Below are 8,401 nucleotides of genomic sequence, written 5' to 3'. Positions count from 1 at the left end.
ATTCCATAATAATATTTACCAACTGACACACAAAATGAATATGCTGCAGGAGAATACTGAAGACAATCTATTTGGAATCTGTTTGCAGTAAGGAGGCTCAGTAGCCAAACACTGTGGGAATGAACATTAACACAAAGTCTAGAATTTCTCTACCAATAGGTAATTGTCTCCAAGGGAAGAAGATACAGAGAGGGAAGACCACATTAAAGAGTGAAGAGGTAGGTTCTAGAGAAAGGCTAGAAGCCAATAAGCTAAATGAAGGTCACTAACTCAGTTTTAATCAATTTCTAAATGAAATAAACCTTGAGGGCAGAGCAATCGCAGGAAGAAACTGATTTAAAAAATGAGAAATATTCTGTATTCTTTACTAACAGAGATACATTACTTTTAATGACTAAAATAAATGTGCTTTTTTAAACATCTTTATTGGAGTATAATCGCTTTACATTGCTGTTAGTTTCTGCTGTACAACAAAGTGAATCAGCTATACCTATACTTACATCCCCATATCCCCTCCCTCGCCCATCTCCCTCCCTCCCACCCTCCCTATCCCACCCCTCTAGGTGGTCACAAAGCACTGAGCTGACCCAACTTACTCTTCCCCCTCCCCCATCCTTAAGTCCATTCTCTACGTCTGAGTCTTTATTACTGCCCTGCCCCTAGGTTCATCAAAACCATTTTTTTAATTCCATATAAATGTGTTAGCATAGAGTATCTGTTTTTCTCTTTTGAGTTACTTCACTTAGTATGACAGATTCTAGGTCCATCCAACTCACTACAAACACCTCAATTTCGTTTCTTTTTATGGCTGAGTAATATTCCATTGTATATATGAGCCAAATCTTCTTTATCCTTTCATCTGTCCATGGACACTTAGGTTACTTCCATGTCCTGGCCATTGTAAATACAGCTGCAATGAACATTGTGGTACATGACTCTTTTTTAGTTCTGGTTTTCACAGGGTATATGCCCAGTAGTGGGATTACTAGGTCATATGGTAGTTCTATTTTTAGTTTTTTAATGAACCTCCATACTCTTCTCCATAGTGGCTGTATCAATTTACATTCCCACCAACAGTGCAAGAGGGTTCCCTTTTCTCCACACCCTCTCCAGCATCTATTGTTTGTAGATTTTTGGATGATGGCCATTCTGACTGGTGTGAGGTAATACCTCATTGTAGCTTTGATTTGAATTTCTCTCATGATTAATGATGTTGAGCATTCTTTCATGTGTTTGTTGGCCATCTGTATATCTTCTTTGGAGAAATGTCTATGCAGGTCTTCTGCCCATTTTTGGATTGGGTTGTTTGTTTTTTTGTTATTGAGCTGCACGAGCTGCTTGTAAATTTTGGAGATTAATCCTTTGTCAGTTGCTTCATTTGCAAATATTTTCTCCCATTCTGAGGGTTGTCTTTTGGTCTTGTTTATGGTTTCCTTTGCTGTGCAAAAGGTTTTAAGCTTCATTAGGTCTCTTTGGTTATTTTTGTTTTTATTTCCATTTTTCTAGGAGGTGGGTCAAAAAGGATCTTGCTGTGATTTATGTCATAGTGTTCTGCCTATGTTTGCCTCTAAGTGTTTTATAGTGTCTGGCCTTACATTTATGTCTTCAGTCCATTCTGAGTTTATTTTTGTGTATAGGGTTAGGGAGTGTCTAATTTCATTCTTTTACATGTAGCTGTCCAGTTTTCCCAGCACCACTTATTGAAGAGGCTATCTTTTCTCCATTGTATATTCTTGCCTCCTTTATCAAAGATAAGGTGACCATATGTGTGTGGGTTTATCTCTGGGCTTTCTATCCTGTTCCATTGATCTTTATTTGTGTTTTTGTGCCAGTACCAAACTGTCTTGATTATTGAAGCTTTGTAGTATAGTCTAAAGTCAGGGAGCCTGATTCCTCCAGCTTCTCCTTTCTTTCTCAAGATTGCTTTGGCTATTCGGGGTCTTTTGTGTTTCCATACAAATTGTGAAATATTTTGTTCTAGTTCTGTGAAAAATGCCAGTGGTAGTTTCAGAGGGATTGCACTGAATCTGAAGATTGCTTTGGGTAGTAGAGTCATTTTCACAATGTTGATTCTTTCAATCCAACAACACGGTATATCTCTCCATCTGTTTGCATCCTCTTTAATTTCTATCATCAGTGTCTTATAGTTTTCTGCATACAGGTCTTTTATCTCCTTAGGTGGGTTTATTCCTAGGTGTGTTTTTTTTTTTTGCGGTACGCGGGCCTCTCACTGCTGTGGCCTCTCCCGTTGCGGAGTACAGGCTCCGGACGCGCAGGCTCAGCGGGCCTAGCCGTTCCGCGGCATGTGGGATCTTCCCGGACCGGGGCACGAACCCATGTTCCCTGCATCAGCAGGTGGACTCTCAACCACTGTGCCACCAGGGAAGCCCTATTCCTAGGTATTTTATTCTTTCTGTTGCAATGGTAAATGGGAGTGTTTCCTTAATTTCTCTTTCAGACTTTTCATCATTAGTGTATAGGAATGCAAGAGATTTCTGTACATTAATTTTGTATACGCCACTTTACCAAATTCATTGATTAGCTCTAGGAGTTTTCTGGTAGAGTCTTTAGGATTCTCTATGTATAGTATCATGTCATCTGCAAACAGTGACAGCTTTACTTCTTCTTTTCTGATTTGGATTCCTTTTATTTCGTTTTCTTCTCTGCTGTGGCTAAGACTTCCAATACTATGTTGAATAATAGTGGTGAGAGTGGGCAACCTTGTCTTGTTCCTGATCTTAGTGGAAATGGCTTCAGTTTTTCACCACTGAGAACAATGTTGGCTGTGGGTTTGTCATATATAGCCTTTATTATGTCGAGGTAAGTTCCCTCTATACCTACTTTCTGGAGAGTTTTTATCATAAATGGGTGTTGAATTTTCTCAGAAGCTTTTTCTGTATCTATTGAGATTATCATATGGTTTTCACCCTTCAGTTTGTTAATATGGTTTATCACATTGATTGATTTGCATATATTGAAGAATCCTGGCATTCCTTGGATAAACCCACTTGACCATGGTATATGATCCTTTTAATGTGCTGCTGGATTCTGTTTGCTAGTATTTTGCTGAGGATTTTTGCATCTATGTTCATCAGTGATATTGGCTTGTAGTTTTCTTTTTTTGTGACATCTTTCTCTGGTTTTGGTATGAGGCTGATGGTGGTCTCATAGAATGAGTTTTGGAGTGTTCCTCCCTCTGCTATATTTTGGCGGAGTTTGAGAAGGATAGGTGTTAGCTCTTCTCTAAATGTTTGATAGAATTCACCTGTGAAGCCATCTGGTCCTGGCCTTCTGTTTGTTGTATGATCTTTAATCACAGTTTCAATTTCAGTGCTTGTGATTGGCCTGTTTATATTTTGTATTTCTTCCTGGTTCAGTCTCAGAAGGTTGTGTTTTTCTAAGAATTTGTCCATTTCTTCCAGGTTGTCCATTTTATTGGCATACAGTTACTTGTAGTAATCTCTCAAGATCCTTTGTATTTCTGCAGTGTCAGTTGTTACTTCTCCTTTTTCATTTCTAATTCTGTTGACTTGAGTCTTCTCCCTTTTTTTCTTAATGAGCCTGGCTAATGGTTTATCAATTTTGTTTATCTTCTCAAAGAACCAGCTTTTGGTTTTATTGATCTTTGCTATTGTTTCCTTCATTTCTTTTTCATTTACTTCTGATCTGATCTTTGATTTCTTTCTGTCTGCTAACTTTTGTTCTTCTTTCTGTAATTTCTTTAGGTGCAAGGTTAGGTTGTTTATTTGAGACTTTTCTTGTTTCTTGAGGTAGGGTTGTATTGCTATAAACTTCCTTCTTAGAACTGCTTTTGCTGCATCCCATAGGTTTTGGGTTGACATATTTTCACTGACATTTCTTTCTAGGTATTTTTTGATTTCTTCTTTGATTTCTTCAGTGACCTCTTGGTTATTTAGTAGTGTATTGTTTAGCCTCCATGTGTTTGTATTTTTTACAGATTTTTTCCTGTAATTGATATCTAGTCTCAGAGCATTGTGGTTGAAAAAGATACTTGATACAATTTCAATTTTCTTCAATTTGCCAAGGCTTGACTTGTGACCCAAGATATGATCTATCCTGAAGAATGTTCCATGAGCCCCTGAGAAGAAAGTTTATTCTGTTGGGCTTGGATGCAATGTTCTTTAAATATCAATTAAGTCCATCTTTTTTAAGGTATCAGTTAAAGCTTGTGTTTCCTTATTTATTTTCATTTTGCATGATCTGTCCATTGGTGAAAGTGGGGTATTAAAGTTCCCTACTATGATTGTGTTACTGCCGATTTCTCCTTTTATGGCTGTTAGCATTTGCCTTATGTATTGAGGTGCTCCTATGTTGGGTGCATAAATATTTACAATTGTTATATCTTCTTCTTGGATTGATCCCTTGATCATTATGGAGTGTCCTTCTTTGTCTCTTGTAATAGTCTTTATTTTAAAGTCTATTGTGTCTGATATGAGAACTGCTACTCCAGCTTTCTTCTGATTTCCATTTGCATGGAATATCTTTTTCCATCGCCTCACTTTCAGTTTGTATGTGTCCCTAGGTCTGAAGTGGGTCTCTTGTAGACAGCGTATATACGGGTCTTGTTTTTGTATCCATTCAGCCAGTCTATGTCTTTTGGTTGGAGCCTTTAATCCATTTCCATTTAAGGTAATTATCTATATGTATGTTCCTATTACCATTTTCTTAATTGTTTTGGGTTTGTTATTGTAGGTCTTCTCCTTCTCTTGTGTTTTCTGCCTAGAGAAGTTCCCTTAGCATTTGTTGTAAACCTGGTTTTGTGGTGCTGAATTCTCTTAGCTTTTGCTTGTCTGTAAAGGTTTTAATTTCTCCGTCAAATCTGAATGAGATCCTTCCTGGGTAGAGTAATCTTGGTTGTACGTTTTTCCCTGAATCACTTTAAATACGTCCTGCCACTCCCTTCTGGCTTGCAGAGTTTCTGCTGAAAGATCAGCTCTTAACCTTATGGGGATTCCCTTGTATGTTATTTGTCATTTTTCCTTTGCTGCTTTTAATATTTTTTCTTTGTATTTAATTTTTGATAGTTTGATTAATATGTGCCTTGGCGTGTTTCTCCTTGGATTATTGTGTATGGGACTCTCTGCACTTCCTGGATTTGATTGACTATTTCCTTCCCCATACTAGGGAAGTTTTCAACTATAATCTCTTCAATATTTTCTCAGTCTCTTTCTTTTACTCTTCTTCTTCTGGGACGCCTATAATTCGAATTGGGGTGTTTAATGTTGTCCCAGAGGTTTCTGAGACTGTCCTCAATTCTTTTCATTCTTTTTTCTTTATTCTGCTCTGCAGTAGTTATTTCCACTATTTTGTCTTCCAGGTCACTTGTCCGTTCTTCTGCCTCAGTTATTCTGCTATTGATCCCTTCTACAGAATTTTTAATTTCATTTATTGTGTTGTTCATCATTGTTTGTTTGCTCTTTAGTTTTTCTAGGTCCTTATTAAACGTTTCTTGTATTTTCTCCATTCTATTTCCAAGATTTTGGATCATCTTTACTATCATTACTCTGAATTCTTTTTCAGGTATACCGCCTATTTCCCCTTCATTTGTTTGGTCTGGTGGGTTTTTACCTTGCTCCTTCATCTGCTGCAGATTTTTCCATCTTCTCATTTTGCTTAACTTACTGTGTTTGGGGTCTCCTTTTCCCAGGCTGTAAGTTTGTAGTTACCGTTGTTTTTGGTGTATGCCCCCGGTGGGTAAGGTTTGTTCAGTGGGTTGTGTAGGCTTCCTGGTGGAGGGGACTGGTGCCTGTGTTCTGGTGGATGAGGCTGGATCTTGTCATTCTGGTGGGCAGGACCGAGTACGGTGGTGTGTTTTGGGGTGTCTGTGAACTTAGTATGATTTTAGACAGCCTCTCTGCTAATGAGTGGGGTTGTGTTCCTGTCTTGCTAGTTGTTTGGCATGTGGTGTCCAGCACTGGAGCTTGCTGGTCGTTGAGTGGAGCTGGTTCTTAGCATTGAGACAGAGATCTCTGGGACAGCTCTTGCCTATTGATATTATGTGGGGCCGGGAGGTCTCTGGTGGTCCGATGTCCTGAACTCGGCTCTCCCACCTCAGAGGTTTAGGCCTGACAGCTGGCGGGAGAACCAAGACCCTGTCAGCCAGATGGCTTTTGGGAATTCTGAGGTCTTCTGCCAGCGTTCAGTAGGTGTTCTTTAGGAGTTGTTCCACATGTAGATGTATTTTTGATGTATTTGTGGGGAGGAAGGTGATCTCCACATCTTACTCCTCCACCATCTTGAAGGCCCTCTAAAATAATTGTTTTTAAAGAAAATTATCTAAGACCCTTGTTTTCCCTGGGGATATTGTTTAAGTCCAAAGGAGTATTCAGACTATACACCAGAAAGCACTTCTGAGAAGTTTCCTTCCAAGTTTAAACTTCTGTGATTTTTGTGGTCTTTTCACCTGGAGAAATAGCACAGTTGATTTAGTTTTTCCACTTTCTATGACACTTGGTCATGTCTCAGATTTAAGTCACACTTGGGCTCAACTCTTCCCTCTAAGTGATTTCTGATCTTATATCAATGTCACCCCTTATTCAGTCATTCTTAAGTCAAAGTTAACGTTCTGCAAACATGAGAATTAGGCCAGCATTTCAGAAAGTCGAAGACAAGAAAACCCAGGTGGGAACAATATGGAAACATTCTTTCCCTGTGTCAACCAACTCTACTCTCCTTCTAATTCCCTGCTATCACCTTCTCCAGCTACTCTCACCTTTCTTCTTTTGTCTAGTACACCCTCTCCATCTTGTTTGGATTAAGTAATCACTTATAAAAATAAGAATATGATCTCTTTTCTGAATAAGAAGAAATATATCACTATGTATAGAACTCATTTCAAAAAATAAAAATACTGCTCTACGTTTTTGAGATCTGCCTACTTTTTATTCAGAAACAACTGTACCTAGAAAAATATGGGGGTCAGGAACTTAGACTCTTACCAGGTTGTCAAATACCGTGTTATAATCTAGATATAAATTGTATTCACACACATAGGCCCAGCCTACTACACGTATGTCAGTGGCCACTCCAGGAAGCAAATTGGAAGCACTTTACTTATCAATCCCCATGAACTCCATCTCACTAAACAGAGAATCTAAGCAAAAACTAAACCCTTTCTATGCAAACACATATACAGCAGACTATTCCAGGCCCACATTTAAACTATACTGCTACTGCCCCTAAACTCTACCCACATAGAAATCATGGAGCACTTGTGGCCTCTGACCCAAGGGCATGAGAATGTCTTTCTTCAGAGCCCAAGGACCAAGGGACCATAATAAAACAAAAGGGATGGGGTGAATCAAAACCAGTAATCTAGAAGATCAGGTCACCCAAAGAAGCAGAGTCTGAGGTAGTCCTGAGAAATGAGAGCATAAATCCAAGAGATTAAACAGCCAGGGAAATGAAAAGATGATGGCAAGTCTGGTGGGAAATCTGAAGCCAGTCTGGGTGACTAAAAAACACTGGAGATTTTATTCAATACTGGGTTTTTATCTGCTCTTGATGGCAAGATGCCCAGGTGATCCAACTGCACTTGGAGGACTGTGGTTGGTACAGAGATTATCTGATTAATCTATTAATTTAGACGTTGGTTCTGTAACTGGTCTAATTCTCAAGTATTAAGAATCCATCTACTCCTGCATTTGTCCATAAGCTTTTTTGTGACACTGGTAGCTGTCTATCCAAATTCTTTCCACCATCTAACTTGACAATATGCCAAGATAAAAATACTCACTTTCTTGTACTCCCCTGCAGCTCTAGATGGCTATGTGACATAGTTACAGTGAATAATATTCAAACTGAGGATTTCTGTTATTGGAAAGAAATGACTCCCAGTTCCATATCTGCCACACAACACTGTTTCCTCTTCATACTGCCTGGAATGCTGAAGTGAGAGCCGCTTAGAGACCATACATCCAAAAGCATGATAGTAAAGGCTACACACTAAAAATGTGTAGGAGAAGGAAAAGAACCAGGACCACACCAGCATCACAAGGTACCATCCCTGGACTTCTTGGTATCAGAGACAAATAAATCTCTGTGTGTTTAATCCAGTGTTTGGGGGATCTCTGTCGCTTATAGCAGAACACATTTCCCACTGTTATAATAAGATATCACTGTTTCAGTAATAGCTATGAACTTTGAAATTCCAGAAAGTTCCACACTCATCCTTTACCTTTCTACCTGTGCCCTGTGAATGACTAAGAAAACACATTTCACTCAACAAAAGCACATGAGTACAGATATGATCCTAGAGATATACAGATTCTTAGTACACGAAAAAAAACTGGAGGTTATAATTAAGAAAAAATGTCCCAAAAAACCTCAACTGACAGAGGCTGCAACAATGCTTTCAAGAAACAAATTAGCCACCTGTAGA

This window comes from Monodon monoceros, unplaced genomic scaffold, assembly GCF_005190385.1.
Source record: "Monodon monoceros isolate NGI ecotype Baffin Bay Population unplaced genomic scaffold, NGI_Narwhal_1 Super_Scaffold_19, whole genome shotgun sequence".
Lineage (NCBI taxonomy): Eukaryota > Metazoa > Chordata > Mammalia > Artiodactyla > Monodontidae > Monodon > Monodon monoceros.
Note: the sequence above shows the minus strand (reverse complement) of the source record.